Source organism: Epinephelus fuscoguttatus, linkage group LG1, assembly GCF_011397635.1.
Source record: "Epinephelus fuscoguttatus linkage group LG1, E.fuscoguttatus.final_Chr_v1".
NCBI lineage: Eukaryota > Metazoa > Chordata > Actinopteri > Perciformes > Serranidae > Epinephelus > Epinephelus fuscoguttatus.
Window position 1 is genome coordinate 46910223 of NC_064752.1, and position 18619 is coordinate 46928841.

At 41.6% G+C, this 18619-nt stretch overlaps 1 protein-coding gene across 2 annotated transcripts in view; it reads left to right on the top strand.

The window, feature by feature from the left end:
• Positions 1 to 18619, top strand: part of plxnb1b (plexin b1b) — a 176740-nt gene that overhangs the window by 1960 nt on the left and 156161 nt on the right. Inside the window, exon 2 of one of the 2 annotated variants that reach the window (XM_049566004.1) lies at positions 14253 to 14554. The exons of the other annotated variant lie outside the window; for it this stretch is intronic. The gene's annotated coding sequence lies outside the window, so the exon portion shown is untranslated. The remainder of the gene's footprint in view (positions 1 to 14252; positions 14555 to 18619) is intronic. 2 annotated transcript variants of the gene reach the window in all.

Here is an 18619-nt window from a genome sequence, read left to right on the forward strand (position 1 = left end):
ACAAGAAAACGTGCCTCAGAAAATCAGTTGAGGATTTAAATCATGTGTCAGATAACTTCATCACGTCTTAAAATTAGTATGCATTTATCAGTCATGTAGCAAGATTTATCCAAGTTGAGCGCTGTATTGCAATCAAAGATGATGTTCTTTCAGTAGAGCATTAGCTAATAATTAAGGTTCCCATCAAAAATGTCATCTTCATATATTTAACTGCATAAACTGCAAATGAATAAAGTGCAAGTTAATAACCAGGAAAGAATCATGCTGTGGCTGAGGGAACTTTTTCAGATTAAACTTCAGACGCAGGTCTTTGTGTTATTTTCTGAACACAATAACTTGTGCAATATTCAGAGTGATTATTAATATACATTTGATCACAAGTGTCATGGCTGGCGGTCCATCACAGGGGCTGCTAGTGAGAGTATGTGACCTTTTGTGTTTGTGTGTGTCATGGGTGATGGTCTCCTCTCACAGTTTAGTGCCTTCTTAAACCCCATCCATCTGTTCCCATTGCCTCATAACAGAATTGGGGGATTAGTATAAGCCAGGAAATGAGATTGAATATCCCCTTCCAATGATGATGATGATGATGATGATTGCTCATTTATTTTGCATTGTTGGTAGCACTGGGAAAACCAGGGTGTGCCCAGATATTGTGCCTGCTTAGTCTTGTGCATGCTCACATGGTTGTCTGCTCCTCTAAATGGAAACTCATTTCCATGTTTTTTTTATGTTTCCTGTGATGAACAACAACACTGAATGCAATTTATTTTGACGATACTGTAACTCCATATGAATTAGCCCGACACACGTTTGTTGAAACGTTTCTAAGACCAACATGTTTTGGGGATTAAGTCATTTTCAACAGCAGGAGAGAGCCAGTGAAGCTGCACTAGAATGGAAAGCCACTTGGAGCATTGTAACATAGTTAATATTGTGTAAGACCCAAATCAAATTATCTCCAGTTTTCAAGTTCTAGAAAAAAGATAGGCTGTAGCTACTGAATATAGTCACGTGTGACAAGTATAAGTAAAGCTTTCCATTCCTTCCTCAAGTTGAAGTCGTGGTTCAAGACAGATTATGAGTGTTTGCAGTAAGAAAGGATGTTGAAGTGGAGTCTCTGTGACCTAAGTGGAGCACATGTTTTCATAAGCCCTGAATGAATCACTGCTTGTTAGCAGAACTAGCAGCCATCATGTTCTTGTACTTGTACCTGGATAAAGTCAGACACGAGGACCCACAGCTGTCTGGACTTATGACCTTTAGCCCTGAGTATAATTGCTGCCATTATGGTGTGTGCACATTTGACCTTTACAGGCTTGACCTGTGGTGACCTGAGATGGAAGAAATGGAAATTTTAAAGGGTGCCAGATCAATGAGGAGGACTATTTTGTCGTTTCAGTCATTTCAGTTCGGAAAGCTTATGTCAAAAAAAAAAACCCTTGCTAACTGACATTTCAAGAAAAATGATAAAGTGAAGAGAATTTGGGAATTTCAGGGTCGGTTGATAATTTTCTTCTGTTGTATTGTATTTGGGGAATAACACAGTATCATAATAAATAGGGGTGGGCGATATATCAAATGATATCAAATAGGGGTGTGCCATATCATCCCGTCCACAATAATACCAGTATAATTCTTAATATCATAGGAAAAATTCATATTGCAATATTCATACTTGTTGACATTGACTTCATACTGTTTCCCGCTACAACAACAAGCGTGGCGGAAAGCGAAAGTATTACAGACTCCGCAGCCGTTCCAAAAAGGGGGGCAGCTTCAGTATTGTCTTTTCTTCACACACATGGGAGTCGGTATCTTTTTGTAATAAACCTTTGGTAATGCAAACCTACATACCGCTTGCGGCTTGGCAAAACACTACACAGATGTGAATGTGCGATAGTTATTATAGCGAAACAGCCTGTCACAGGTTACAGCTTGATGATTAGAGGCAAAATGGCAGAGCAGGTCCAGGTGGGAAAAAACCCTAACTCAATCATTTAGGATTTTGCTAAAAGAGAAGGAAATCGCCTGTTGAATTATAGAACCCAGGGTACATCTTTTTGTATTTTAGAGCTGTTTAAATGTGTAATTTGTGGTAGATTTTGTTCTGAATCTGAATCTCACTCTGAGTTACTGTTGTTGTTTACAAACTACAGAAATGAGAGATAATTTTTGTTTAGTTTTAACTGAATATTTGAAGGCAGACTGTTTGTTGTTGTGGTTTACATGTAAAACTGTAGCACTTATTTTGTTGCAGTTCTATGTTCTTCAGTGAATGAGTTGTCATATCGTCAAGAATATCGTTATCGCAATAATACCCTGAAATTTTGTGACATTATTTTAGAGCCAATTCGCCCACCCTTAATATCAAATGTGCTCATATGTATCGCAGCTTGCGCCGATCTATAAAATGATTATATGGCAAATATCGAGTATGAATGGTCACATCATTTTTTTTAAGCTACCCGCATGAGTCTTGCTTAGGCATTTTGGTTCTTTCGATCTCCCCTGTGGCTCACACAGACACAGACACACATACACATGCACATTTAAAGAAAGACTCACTGACATAATACTTCACTCACACACACACACACACACACACACACACACACACACACACACTCCTTTGCTCAATCAGCTCACTAAATCATGTAGTGTATGAGGGGGATTTGTGAACTAGGTTTTAACCGTTGTCATCAGCCGAAGTGAGGGCAGACGTTGTCTGAAAGGATACAGGGAACACTCCAGTGATTTGTCTTGCTGAGCATCCACTGTGTCATTTATGCTGTTACTTTGGTAATGAACAGGTGAGGAGACATCAGGGATGGACTGAGAATTTATAAAGTGATGATCATCAGCTTGGCTGTTATTGAAGTATCTGTGAACATTGCAGTCAGGACAGAACTGTCATTGCAAGGTGCAAAGTCAGATGTGGTATAGAGAATAGTAAGGTTCTGTTTATGCTCAAACACAGGTGTTGGCCATTGCAGTTGGAAGTCAAAAGTGCTCATAGCTGTTACGAAAAGCCACACCGGAAGGCATGGTGAAAAGCCAGCCATCAGTAGCTCTGATACTGCTTAAATTTGGGGATACGTTTGCATATTTTCAGTTCAGTTCAGTATTTACAGTTTCACTCACTCTCTCTTCCTCACTTCCATAGCTGGAGTGAAGTGGTCACTAATGTGAGATTGTTTGGGAAAACAGACATAGTGGCCCCCCATTGTGGAACAGTGTGGTCCTGAAATTGCACACACAGCACAGGACACAAAACTGCTCCATTGAGAAAAAAGAGAAATTTTAGACAAGTTTTTAAGTTTTTAAACTACATTTTTGTCTAGTCTTCTTTCCTCAACAATATTGCATGTAGATATAGTTACATTTAGTGTTAAATGAGGTTGGTGCTGTCTTGTCTTCGTCTCAGGCATGGAAAAAAGGTTGTTGATGAACATGTTTAGTCAAAAGCCCCTTTTTTACTGCATGTTCAAGGCGGGAATATCGCGCTGTTATGCCACCTCACCGTTCTGTACAAAAAGTATGATCGCAGAATGCGGGGACAGAGTTGTCTTGCCTTTAAGGGAGGTAGTAGCAGTGCTGATTCAGTTTTCAGTTTCAGTCTGTGTTAAGGCCCAGACACACCAAAATTAGGGATGCACCAAAATGAAAATTTGTGGCCGAAGCCGAATAATATTAAACGCTTGGCCGAATACCGAGTACCGAATACCGAATATCGTTGTTTAGTTTTTCATTAGTTTTTGCAGAGGAACCCCCTCCAGATTAGTGTTGTCACGGTACGAAAACTGGATCCCACTGTGCGATACCAATGAAAATATCATGGTTCTGAGAAGTATCACGATACCACAGCGAAAATGAGGCAGATGTGCCTTTTGTCATTTATAAAAAGATAAATCACTTTTCTATAATACATCAATGATATTTCAATGGAATAAATGACTTATTAATGACTTATTCATACTTCAAAAACAGCATCAATCAGTGATTAACATAGGGGGATTGAAATAAAATAAATAAATAAAATAAGAATCACCAGCCACCCTCCTCCCCTGACAAGTCCCTTCATAAGTAAAGAACAGTCCCTAAAGTGTGGTGAGGTTTGTGGGCCGTGAATGGCTCATTTCTCCTCTGACACGTCACATACCTGTGTTCGGCTGGCTCGGCTGTTCAGGTACTTCTGGGTAGTCCACACGCCAAGAAGAGGATATTATTGGAGCCAACTTCTCTGTCGCCGGTAAGCCGATGGCCGCCATATTTGACAGGAATACATTACTGTCTGTGTCTGTGACCCTGTTCAACCCACAATCGGTGGGATTCGCCTTTCGTTTCTGCTGCTGGTTGAAATCTGTAGGCTGCTCGCACAGCGTGCTGAATGATTTAAGCCTATTTTGCTCGCTCAAAACTATTTTTAGTTGCAAATGCGAGTGTGGTGACGGACGGATCGCCATACCGAATGTATGTTTTTCTGCAATATTCGGCCGAATATATTCGGTTACCGAATATTTGGTGCATCCCTAACCAAAATGATGTTGAAGAACTAGTGGCAACGAGACACCCCCCCCCCCCCCCCCACTTCGTTGCCTCTCGTCAAGGTGTCTTGGCCAGCAAGTTGCACATGAACATACCAAACTGATGGCCAGCAAGCGCATGTGTTCTGCACCTGCATGAAAGGACATACCACTGCATACCAGCAGACGGTGGTTGTCTCTAATCCTCATTCAAAAAGGAAAACTGGAAGACCACCTTGAAGCAAGTTAGTTAGCATATGAAAAACACACTAATGTTAAAAGAACAGAGCATATTTACTGTGCACCAGTGAACAATACGACCCATCAGGAAACGTTGTTGCTAAAGAGCTCAATGGATAAAGAAAAATTATCTTACCTCACCTAAGTTTGTTTTGACCTTACTCCCACTCGACTTTAGCTCTTTATTTACACTCGTCACTACCGTTTCTTTTTTCACGCGCGGAGCGGAACTGCCAATCAGAGTGATTTCATTCGCTGAAGGCCTCCATTGTGCAAATGCCAATTCAACAGGCTGAATTGGCGGAAAAAAGGCCAAGTAGTGGAGACGATGGACACACCACAATGACAAGGGCAGCAGATGCTCACCAAGGGCCCAACTTTGACCGATGTCCAAACATCAGCTTGGTGTGACAGGGCCTTAAAAGGGACAGCTGGCATGGGTAGGATGGGTGTGATGTTTTGATGATTTGTTATGCGTGTGACCCAACACGCAAGATTAAATAAGCAGCTGGAAGCAGTTAGCAGCTAAGAAGAAGAACAGTGGCTAGTTAGCACATTGGTAAAACAATAATGTCAGTAAGCTCCTTAACCTCAATCAATCAATCAATCAATCAATCAATTTTATTTATAAAGCCCAATATCACAAATCACAATTTGCCTCACAGGGCTTTACAGCATACGACATCCCTCTGTCCTTAAGACCCTCACAGCGGATAAGGAAAAACTCCCCAAAAAAACCCCTTTAACGGGGGAAAAAAAACGGTAGAAACCTCAGGAAGAGCAACTGAGGAGGGATCCCTCTTCCAGGACGGACAGACGTGCAATAGATGTCGTACAGAACAGATCAACATGATAAATTAACAGTAATCCATATGACACAGGGAGAGAGAGAGAGAGAGAGAGAGAGAGAGAGAGAGAGAGAGAGAGAGCGAGAGAGAGAGATATGCAGGTAATGACAGTATCTTACAACAACATTAATGGAAGTAATAATATTATAGTTATAGTTCTGGTTACTGCGGTACAATATGTTGAAAGTATGTATTAATACCTGGCAGTATACATGTGTGACAATAATCATATGTGTATAATAACAGAAGAAGTATGACTAATGACTAATGATGGCAGCAGCAGCAGGAGGCATCTGGCAGGACCACGGCAGCAGCACAACCACACACGTCACGCTGTCCAGGCACCGCTGTGATATGAGTTAATCTGAGAGACAGTGGAGCACAAAGGCTCCGGAGAAGAAGCCGAGTTAGTGACATCCAGAATGGCCGGGTTAGCTAGATGCAGTAATAGGATACAAGAGAGAGAGAGAGAGAGAGAGAAGGAGAGAAGGGGCCCGGTGTAACCTCAGAGCAGAAGACAAGATCAGCAGCCATATAGCAGAGACAGTAAATGACTTTTACTGCCATGTTATGCCATTGCTCTTGTTTGTAAAGTGCTACCGACACATGTGTCATATGTCACACCAGAGGCTGATGCTGTTGTGTTAAACATCCACCCATCACGCCCCTTTGCTTTTGGGATGCCGGCATGCTGGCTAAAATCACACACCCGAGTGGCATGATGATGCTGTTGTTTGGTTCTGTGTAAAAATGCAAAGGTGCCATAAAGAAGGGACCCTATAGTGGCCCTACAGCATGATCTTTGGGTAAAAAGGGTTAGTTTTTTGTTAATGAAATTAACACATCTTGCCTGTTGGAGGGCACAATCATTCCGAAGGGGATCAATATATAAGTTGTTACAAAGGAGGCTGAGACTGGACATGTGAACGCTTTGCTCGCCCAGCAGGGGTCGAAGGCTCCTCCACTCCCATGGCCAGATTAAATACTCAATTTAATTATGTCACTGAGCATTAAGTCAGTAACCTTATCAGAGTGGTCTGGCTGTTTAATGGGGCTTTGCGAGCCAACAGATGCACCAAGATTATGGACAATATGCTGGTGGTGCAAACCCTGAGCAGAGGGATAAAAGACGGGCACGGAATCTGATACGAGGTGCCCCTTCTGCTAGATACCACCACTACGCTGTAGGACATCTCAAGATAGCAGACATTAAATATAGCCTCATATGAGGACAAAGTTAGTTGAAAGTGTCTGTTATTGTCAATTTTATGGAAATGCTTTAAGGCATCATTAAATGAGATTGGTAGTTGAATGCTTGTGGTATACATGTGTTCGATGCTGTAGTAGAGTTCCATGACAAATTAATTCATGCAGAGATTATGCACATTTGTACATCCAAACAGTGAGACAAAAAAAAGACAGCTCAGAGGGGGTGATTTTGTTTTCTGCATATTGATGGGGAGTTTCAGGCTGAATTCCCTAGAAGTCACAGCACCATGAATATATGATGGTTTCCTGTCTTTCTTTGCTACTGGGTAGGCTGGTATGAAAGCGCTGCTGTGCTGGGAAAGTCAGACTTGACTGGCTGTAGTCACATTTGGATTTACTCAGATCTCTCTGCATATTGCTTATACGGTGAACATTACAACTAAGCCCCAAGCTGGACAGGAAGAAGCTCCGGCCTTTCCACGTCCATTATCTGAATCAGCAAAGCCTTATTATTTTTTGGCTGAGGATTTTCTTTGATAACAAGAACAGTGATAACACTCCCCAGGATTCTCTGAGGATTTAATTAGGCTTGGTTTGCCTGTTCATTATTCAGATATGTAAATGGGGACCTAGATATATGCAGTGCTGTGGATTGTAGAATAGATTGAAGGAAATATCTTTGAAGCAGCACGTGAAGTGCTCTGTATGACTGTGAATTATTAACTCTTCAGGGAACACTGCATGCCTCCATCACATGCAGCTCAAGTTGTGCGTGTGTGTTTGCTTTGCAGTTGTTCCGTCATGAATGAACCCGGTGTAACTAAGGTCAGTGTTTAAGCAATGGTACACATGATGTGATGGTTTACCCAAGCACAGTCTACCTCCTGTGCTTGAACTGGATTTACTGAGAACTACATAATAACTCTTTTACTCACTAATATTACTGACACATATCATACTTGAAGAGATCCTTTGACTCCGTGAGCTTTAGCGCTGCCTCTCAAAGCGCACACAACCCAGGTCAGGAGAGACCAAACATTAGCTTGCTAGTGGCGCGGTTTTGGCTGCAGAACTGTTTTAGCATTGTTAACTATGCTAGCACCCCTAGCCGTGCTGACACTGCTAACAGTGGTAACAGAGTAACAGTGATAATATAGTTAACAATGCTAAAGGGGTTTTATTACTTAAATTGAGCCACTTACTCACTGTAGCAACTTTGTGGGAAACTGGAGGGTAGGCACAATGTTTCCATAGCAACACTGTTGGGTCGAGATGAAGTTACAAGCGGTATTCGCCAAATGACTGGTGTCCGCGCGGACCTCCGTGGAATCTGTTCCGCATATGTTTCACCCGAGTATGTTCAGGCCTTAACGCGCATGTCGTGGAGTGGTGAACAAACCAAACAACACAATGTCAGGAGAAATTGAAAAGATATGCCGTCTATGTAAAGTCAACTTGCTAATTAAGGAGCCATTACATGTTCAAGAGTTTTATAAAGCTGCTCAAACACCAAACAGAGGCTATAAGTGAACATTTCAGCAGCGAAACGTAATGACAGCCCCCCCCCCCCCTCACCGCGATGACATCGTTCATCGGCGATTTCACTAGATGGCGATAGGACAACAGGATATGGACAAGATCGCCCAACTCTATTAGATTATATCCCCGTATCCATGTCCTCAATAGCCTGCGTGATTAAAAATGTCAGTTTCTGCCCAGTATGTAGCCCAGAATTTATGACACGTCATAAATACACATGGACTGTACGTGCTGCCAAACACGTGTGTCTACGTCTATGAATGCAGACACCAAGTTTAGTATGAACACTAACCCTGTCCATGTCTGCATCTGAGTCTGATTTGGACCAAGCTGTATCCAGCCCTTCAGGTTAAAGGACATCCTTGCATTAAAAGCCATCTGTCATACCAATCAGAAAATTTTTTAATTTCTGGGATAATTAACATAATCAGGAAGCTGTGTGTTTGTATTGCATAACGTTGAGGATATAGTTCAAGGAAAACTTAGATAGGGGAATTTACAGTGGTAGGGGATGCTTCAAGAACTAGTGGCTTTTACTGAAGGCATTCAGCATGATCTGATCTGTTTTCTCTTCCTCATACCCTGCTGTCTCTTTCTCAATCACATCCCTCTGTAACCTCCATACATCACTCTCTCTTGCAAAACTCAAGCAATTTCACCCTATCCTTCCTTTACACAATTCATCCCTCCTAGCTTTCTGCAGCTCTCATTTTCTCAGTATTCCCTCATGCCTGCATTCATGCATACACAGGTTCCCGTATCATTTCCCATCTGTGTGTGGAGCTGAACCCGCCATTTACAGAAGTCCCTCAGAGAAAGAGGCCTGGCTAGTGAGATTGGGTGACATGGAGAAGAGCTTTGTCACTGCACTTGCAATGAGAAAATGAGACCTCCACCTGGGGCAGGTGGGGGCGGAGGGAGCAGTGAACACACACAAACATGCACACACCATTGTTCTTCTGTACTTATGAGGTCCGTCGCATAAAGACATCATTCCTCTACCCTAAACTAAAGCTTTAATCCTCTCTACTGTCTTAAAGCCTAATCTAAATCTGATCCAAATGGACTCTAATTTTAAACCCTGATCAGTGTAGACACATTATTAGATGGATAGATTCTGTACTTTATGGACACAGTTAGATTGCTATTCAGTAAGTATTTAGGGACAATACATTGTTCCTATCATTGTCAATTTCTTGCAGTCTAGTTAATATAAATATCAATTTCACTGTCTCCTATGTGTAAAACCCAGTTGTATACACCATGTTTAGACCTGTTCCCAGGTTGGTGTTGAGTGCCATACCTGATAACATAAAACACAAATAACAAAAACTGAAAGCTTTTAACTCCAATTTACATTCTAACCCTAAACTTACCTTACTGTAACTGCTCAACAGGAGTACTAGTCTGTGCCTCTGTTTCCCAAAAATAAAAAGCTATAGCATTGCTGTGGACACCAATGTTAACGCAGCTCGGTAAACGAGTGACAACTGGTAAATACAGCTTTGTAAAAAATACCACAAAAAAGGAAGTTTGTTAATTCATTTTTTTAACTTGTTTTTTTATTTTGATGATACACTTTGATATGTAAATAGAGATGAGCCCCTTTGATGAGAAATGCACATTATCATAAAATGCAGTCTAATTTTGTTTAATATTGGAGAGCGCTTTGAAGAACATTGTCATGGAACTCTAACACTGGCATATTGATAGAACTGGCTCCAGCAATTAACTGGGCTATTCTAATTAGTGCATTTGTAATGTAGTGATAAAATATGCCTGATTACCATGGGAGGGTTGTGTAAAAACTATATGACATGGTGCATTGACTACACAGCAAAGTGTCAGCTCTTTAATGAAAAGCACATTGCTAAAAAGAATCTGTTGTAACTTTCAATCACTTGAATTTCCTTGCACCTTTGAACTTAAAGGGGTACTTTGCCGATCTTCAACCAGCTTTGTATCAAAATAGTGTGGCTAGTATGTGTGAATGAACTGTGGTAGAGTACCTCCCATCTTACCAGCAGGGGTGTAAAAATCCATCGATCCGGACTGATATATCGATTCAATAAACAACGATCCAGTGTCATCGATGCAAAGTGAAAACATATATCATCATCGTCATCTTTAGAATGTGCTTTTATTTTGAAGGCTGTGTCACAGTCAAACAGCGGCAGGCAGATGGCAAGCAGCCAAGAGAAAGACGATGAGGATAATGTTCTTTACTCGGGAAGAAATCAGCAGTATGGAAAAATTTTTGATTTCTGAGGATTGCTTACACGAAAACGGTCCGCTGAAAACGGAATTCTTTCTCATTTTTGTTTTGAAAAAAGTTCTGCATTCTAGTGACAACGTTTTGATAACAATTGCTGTGCACACGGATCCGCAAAAATGACCAAAAACGCTGCAGTATACATGCCAGGCCAGTAGTTGGCGGTGTGACTTCGCAATGAAACAACACGCGCCTGTGCACATGCGAATCCCTCTACAGAGCGGTGATGTATAAAAAAACAAAATGGCAACTGCATGAACATTTGTCTGGACAGACGACGAGGTGGAGTTGCTACAGTAAATATACACTTTGCTGTAGAAGCGTAGAGAAATTTAATAGGGTGAGCAGCACAAAGCGTTTTCAGAGGATCTGCATGTTTACATGACGATGGAGACGGTCCTGTTTCCAAAAAACCTGTAGTCTGGAACCCATATTCAAAACGTTGCATTTTCAGGCACCCAAAACGCTGCTGTCATGTAAATGATAAGCCAAAACGCGAACTAAAGTTTACTGTTTTCAGTTGAAATCGTTGTTGTATAAACGGGACCTGAGAAAATATGGGTCAGCAGATAAAACGCATGCCGTATGTAAACAATGACGTTACAAGATAAAACAAGGCCTAACACCTGCCAGGCATCTCACTCCGCTAACTTCCCACTACAGCAACATTAGCTGCCCTGTTTCAACAATGTGCGGCTGAAAAAACGCGCATGCAGGTTGAAATTCAACTGAGCTGTTTTGTTGGGAGGTACAGCGACTTTTACTTTTTCTTATTCACCATTGGTTTAAATAATACACGCAATTTGTTAAGTTAGTTAATTAGAGGAAAGTCTGCTAGCAGCTAGGCTAATTTATGCAATGTAAACGCATGCGTGAGCCAATAATAGGTGACAAGCAAAAACAACTGACATGTCTATGAACGTTGACAGTCATTATTGAGCTGAATTTCATACTTTTGTTAAATTATCTTGTTTGTAATCCATGTTTTATGGCTGTTTGGAGAAGTTTGTCTTTGGGATTTTAAGACAGACAGCCCTGAAATTTTATGTTGATGTGGGTTAGAATGAAAAGATTTCTCCCAGAAAGACTTTCTGGCAAAAAGCCATGAAGTCAAACTTATCCCATGTACTGTGTAATGTGTGTTAGTGGAGTCAGTATAAAGTAAACTTTACTGCACGTAAGCCGTTACAGTTACTGACATTACTTATGTGTTGTTTTTTTTTCTATGGCCAAAAGCAAAAAACAAAGCTATGGCAGCTTCTTCTGTAATTGATTGTATTGTATGGGCATATGATATTGTCTCATATCGAACGCAGGCCCCTGAATCGCATCATATTGAAATCATATTGAGGCAGACTTTGTAATATTGGCAAATATCGTATCTTGTCCAAAGAATTGATATGATTATATCATGATGAAACCAGCGATATACACCCCTACCAGTGCCTTGATATCCCTGCTTAATCTGATCAAACAGTAAAACTAGGCAGAAAAAAGGCTAGGCTGAAAAAACTGAGATCAATTGGTAAAACTAGACAGGGCTGATCAAATAAAAACCAAGGTTTTACTGTGTCGCCTGTTTTTTTTTTTTTTTTTACCTAAAATGCTTCCAAAAACATGTTTTAGCTTATTGTTTAACTGTAATATAAGATGTTACCAGCAGGCCACCATTGTGTCAAATAGACGAGTTTGCATTATGAGGTGCAGTGCATTCTGGTAGTTGTGGGTTTTCTACCTCCTGAGCAAAAGCGAATGCCACAGCCCTTTTTCTGTGTTTTCTCTGGTCATCTAGCTCCAATTTCAAAAGTATTTGTATCTTTCTACTTCAGAGACAGCCCAGTTTTATGAAAAGGCCATCTTTCCAGCAGTGAAGTACTACTTTAACCTGGGCTTTTCCATAGTTTCAGTTTTTGAGATCCTGGTGAGGCTTTTGTGTTAGCTCCTTCTTTAGCTCCTTTTCCCACTGCACAAACACCACTAACATGTAGCATTTGGTTGGTTTGGTTGATACAGATGCAGTAGTAAAGTTGGTGGTTACTGTTTTGTTTTTGTCGTAGCAGTCACACATCTGCTTAAATGGTCATGATCGCAAGTTCTGCCATCAACCCCTGAAAGTAGCTGGCACTTGCATTTAGTATCACCTTCTGAGCAATGCCAAAATTAAGGTCAGTAAACTTGTTCTCAAGGCAGGCGAAAAGCAGTGGAAAGGAAAGCAGAACCCAACATAATGGCTACATGTTAGCGGAACGGACTCTGCGGAGGTCCGCGCAGACTCAAAGCGGACGCCCGCAAGCCCTGTGCGCGCAAAGCTCAGATTTTACGACTGTGCGGACTCCGCTCCGTGCACCAGTGTGTGCTCGGCATGTATTTTTCACATCGCAGGGATTTTTCCACAGGGATTTTTCACGGGGATTTTTACAGGAAACTACAACGCGGAAGTGCGCTCGACTATGAAAGCCCAAATGACTGGAGTCTGCTCCGCTTATAGTACACCCGAGTATGTTCACTTTAGTCAAGGATAAAGTATTAGCGTAAATCAATCAGAGGCAGCGATTGCATTCCGTACACAAGCACACACAGAGAGAGAGAGAGAGAGAGAGAGAGAGAGAGAGAGAGGGGAAAAAAACACACGACTTGTCGACTCCTCCCGGGGGGTCTCGACTTGTGCCACTGATGTCGACATGTCAACAAATCGACTTTTCTGTTAATGCCCTACTAGTCGTCTAGTCTAAAAAAAAAAAGAACACTCAGAAAACAGTCAAAATTTTGCGCAATTTATGGTTAAGTATTTGAAACACTGTCCAAAAAAAAATTGTCTTCATTAAGAGTCCTTTGAAGCCTTTAATCACAGTCTTCAACAGCCATGTCGGATTTTAAATGCCGCTCAAGTACGAGACTCTTTGCGCCATGCGGTATGAATGTGAACATGACGGCAACTCAGTGAAAACTAAACTATACCACTAAAATAACATCTGAGATGAATAAATTGCCTCTGAAATGTGGGGCACAAGGAATCTTGCAGATTATCTGACAGAAATGATAGCAAGTCACTTTTAAGTTAATAAAACAACATCTAAATTATAATGGGTTTAACCGACTAATATTTCTGGTGCTGACTAGCAAGGGGGCAGACATTTTATCGATTAGACGCCCCTACTACATGTTATGTGTTTTAAAGTTTCTGCAGTGGAATGGGACTTGTGACCGCTTCACATGGCACTACACTGGAAAATGGCTATGGTAATACTGCCAACATAGCCCCACCCCGTGACAGTCTCCTCAGTCCCAGGGTCTAAACCTCCAACTAGTTCCCACAGCTTTCGAAGCACTTGAACACAACACACACATGAAACCTCTCACACATTTTTGACTCACTTTGGGCTACACCGCGCATGCCTTAGTTTTTGGAAAACTTATCCAGAATGTGTAAACAAAGTGGCGTAGACATAATAAACAGACAATGGATAGTTTCTGATTTTGTATTTTCTTCTGCACCTGCACATTCTTGTACATGCTCCACAGAGATGCTGTAACATGCTAGAATGCTGTTTGAATGTAGTTTGTGTGTTGGTGTAAAAATTTTGCATGGGACCAATTTGCTGTTCTCCGTCTCTACAGCTTTGGAAGGGGTGGTCTGTAGGTCTGGTAGCCCCTTCTTGTCTCTGAAGGGGGGAAAAGAGGGAGGGTGGCCCTGCCTCTTTTGTTTCTTTTGTCGGAAAGGAGGCTGAAAAGACCAGCCAATCAGAGAGGGGTTCTGTGAGGAAGAAGTGGGGAGTTACAGAGATGAAGGCGTACCTTGAGGAGAGAGCGGAAAAGAGGAGGAGAGCGAAAGGAGGATGAGAGTGTTTCTTCCGCTGTCTGTCAGTTGGAAAACAGCTGGTGTTTACTGCAGACTACTTTTCTCCTCAGAGGAAGGACAGGTGAGTGGGTGTGGCTGAAGAGGGAGTGTCCACCATCTGGAAGATAACCTCGAGGGTCCACGCTTTGCATCCAAATAACTCCTTTGAAATAAACTTTGTTAAGTTGACATTCAGTCAAGCATTTGTTAGAACATTTTGATTTTATTCTTGGAGATTTATGGGCAAATTTAGGGACAGGTTATCAGTGTGAAATTTTGCTCTTGCTGCATTGTTCTTTGCATTGCATAGCTGCAGTAGGACAGGTGGCCATTCTTCCTGGCTTATGATTTGAAATGAATAGACTTAGAAGCGTGCTTGAAATTGAATATCATTTACATGACGTCAGACAGCTATAGCTTTGGCTTTTGACTCCAGAGGCAACAATACAAGAGGCATCTGCTGTGGTGACACTAGCAGCGTTTTTTCCTCACTTCTTGAGAGTGTGTGTGTGGCTTTTCGTGGCACGCAGGCGAGCGTGAAAAGCTGCATTTTGAAATACCGACAGCTGACTGTTGCCAAGTGGCAACCATGAAAGCCCTTGGAGAACAGTGAGCGCTCAGTTTCCCTAGAAACGCCCTTTTTCTCAAGACAGCTCCCCCTAAATCGACTCACTCCCCCTTAACTCCCTTTAAACGTCCTTGGGGGAGGGACCCTCTGTCCTGGGAAAAAGGGGGTTGCTATGGAAAGCTAAAGACGAATGTTGGACAGGCGTGTTAAAAGTTCAGGACCTTGGCCGGCTGCTGGTGGACTCCACTCGTACAGAACAATGTTCCAGGGATGTCTGAAATGACCTTACCTAGCTTTAGGTATGCACTGTTCCAGGCTGAAAAGAAGCCATGACCTTTGAAGTAACACAGAGGGCATTAAAATGGTCTCATAAGCAGTGGTCATAGTGGGTTATGTTATCCCTCAGGAAAAGTAAAAACAAAAATGACAAAATTGGTAGTTTAAAAAGAAAAAACAGAATGTCCTAAATTTGGAATTTCCAATGTTAAAGGAGCTATATGTAAGAAATCTAAAGCAAATAGTCGTAAAATCATCCTAATATGTCACAGAGACTAAGGAATAATGTTCATATAACATACTGATCTCACCGACAACAATAGTACGGCCAGAATATTTGCATCTAAAAAATTTTTTGCAGCCCGCAAATCTTGTTTATGTTTTGAATTTGTGTTTTGGCCTGTTGCGCCACCCACCGCCATCTACCAGTCACGCAGTCAGTAGAGACTCAACATCAGTTACAGTTACGACTGAGCTACAGCAGCACGGCAAGCAGCATTAGCAGTGTCCCAGCATGAGCAGCCAGCTTCTCCTCAGCTGTATCCTGGCAGCAGCGTTAGCAGCAGAGAAGCCGGACTTGGACGGTTGGATCAAGGACGCGGCAACGCAGCCCTGCCACGGCAGCTGCCTGTGGGCAAACAAATCAGTCTCCAGCATGCTGCTGTCCAGCAACCTCGAATCTGTAGGGGAGCGGGCGGCGGACAAGACTCGTGGCAGTATTTTGAATTTGAGTGCAGTAACCGGTTTGGCCACATTCTTACATACAGCGCCTTCAAGCCCAATAGGCATCATATTGGTTTATGGCTTTACATTGATTGAAATGATCAAACAAATTGCTTATTTTGTCAACTTTAAAACTTGAGCTAAAGTATTCAATCTACTAGATGAAGTCAATCCCTTCAGTATGTTGAGTGTTGCATGTGGCCTAAAATGCCTGTTTTCACTGAAGCTTTTCCAAAACAAATTCATTTTTCACTGTTTTAATGTGGATTTTTTGCAGTTGAATTTCAGGAGCAGGTGAAAATGACAAAAATAATGTATAATAAATGGGAGATTTTTTTTTCATAATTCATCACAAACCAAAGGCATATTGTTCCAGTAAGTTTTAGATTTGTACACTAATGTTATCACTAACCACACATATTTAATCTGACTCCCCTTAGCCCCTTTTCAACTGCCTTTTCTACATGGAATATCACACCATTATGATACCTTGCCATGCTGTACATATATATATGTGTATGTATGTATGTATATATATATATATATATGTATATATATATGTATGTATGTATGTATGTATATATGTGTATATATATATATATATATATATATACAATACAGGCCAAAAGTTTGGACACACCTTCTCATTCAATGCGTTTTCTTTATTTTCATGACTGTTTACATTGTAGATTCTCACTGAAGGCATCAAAACTATGAATGAACACATGTGGAGTTATGTACTTAACAAAAAAAGGTGAAATAACTGAAAACATGTTTTATATTCTAGTTTCTTCAAAATAGCCACCCTTTGCTCTGATTACTGCTTTGCACACTCTTGGCATTCTCTCGATGAGCTTCAAGAGGTAGTCACCTGAAATGGTTTCCACTTCACAGGTGTGCCTTATCAGGGTTAATTAGTGGAATTTCTTGCTTTATCAATGGGGTTGGGACCATCAGTTGTGTTGTGCAGAAGTCAGGTTAATACACAGCCGACAGCCCTATTGGACAACTGTTAAAATTCATATTATGGCAAGAACCAATCAACTAACTAAAGAAAAACGAGTGGCCATCATTACTTTAAGAAATGAAGGTCAGTCAGTCTGGAAAATTGCAAAAACTTTAAATGTGTCCCCAAGTGGAGTCGCAAAAACCATCAAGCGCTACAACGAAACTGGCACACATGAGGACCGACCCAGGAAAGGAAGACCAAGAGTCACCTCTGCTTCTGAGGGTAAGTTCATCCGAGTCACCAGCCTCAGAAATCGCAAGTTAACAGCAGCTCAGATCAGAGACCAGATGAATGCCACACAGAGTTCTAGCAGCAGACCCATCTCTAGAACAACTGTTAAGAGGAGACTGCGCGAATCAGGCCTTCATGGTCAAATAGCTGCTAGGAAACCACTGCTAAGGAGAGGCAACAAGCAGAAGAGATTTGTTTGGGCCAAGAAACACAAGGAATGGACATTAGACCAGTGGAAATCTGTGCTTTGGTCTGATGAGTCCAAATTTGAGATCTTTGGTTCCAACCCGTGTCTTTGTGAGACGCAGAAAAGGTGAACGGATGGATTCCACATGCCTGGTTCCCACTGTGAAGCATGGAGGAGGAGGTGTGATGGTGTGGGGGTGTTTTGCTGGTGACACTGTTGGGGATTTATTCAAAATTGAAGGCACACTGAACCAGCATGGCTACCACAGCATCCTGCAGCGACATGCCATCCCATCCGGTTTGCGTTTAGTTGGACGATCATTTATTTTTCAACAGGACAATGACCCCAAACACACCTCCAGGCTGTGTAAGGGCTATTTGACCAAGAAGGAGAGTGATGGAGTGCTGCGGCAGATGACCTGGCCTCCACAGTCACCGGACCTGAACCCAATGGAGATGGTTTGGGGTGAGCTGGACCGCAGAGTGAAGGCAAAGGGGCCAACAAGTGCTAAACACCTCTGGGAACTCCTTCAAGACTGTTGGAAAACCATTTCAGGTGACTACCTCTTGAAGCTCATGGAGAGAATGCCAAGAGTGTGCAAAGCAGTAATCAGAGCAAAGGGTGGCTATTTTGAAGAAACTAGAATATAAAACATGTTTTCAGTTATTTCACCTTTTTTTGTTAAGTACATAACTCCACACGTGTTCATTCATAGTTTTGATGCCTTCAGTGAGAATCAGTCATGAAAATAAAGAGAACGCATTGAATGAGAAGGTGTGTCCAAACTTTTGGCCTGTACTGTACATATATATATATATATATGTATATACATATTTATAAGGTATGTACACAGAATGGGGGGACAGACTTTTCTTGCCTTTAAGGACTATGGGCAGGACAGATGTGACATTTTGATGACATGAACAGTGGCAGAAAATGTCTGCAAATTGGGAAGACAGTGAGGTCTGGGAGCTTCTTACACTCTGAGCAGAGGATGAGATCAGCTGCCATATAACGGGGACAGTAAATTATTGTTATTGCCATGTTATGTCATTGTTATTGTTTACAAAATGCTGCCAAGGCTTCAATGAAACATGTCAAACTAGAAGCTGCTGCTGTTGTTTTACATGTCACACTTGTCATGCCTCTTTTG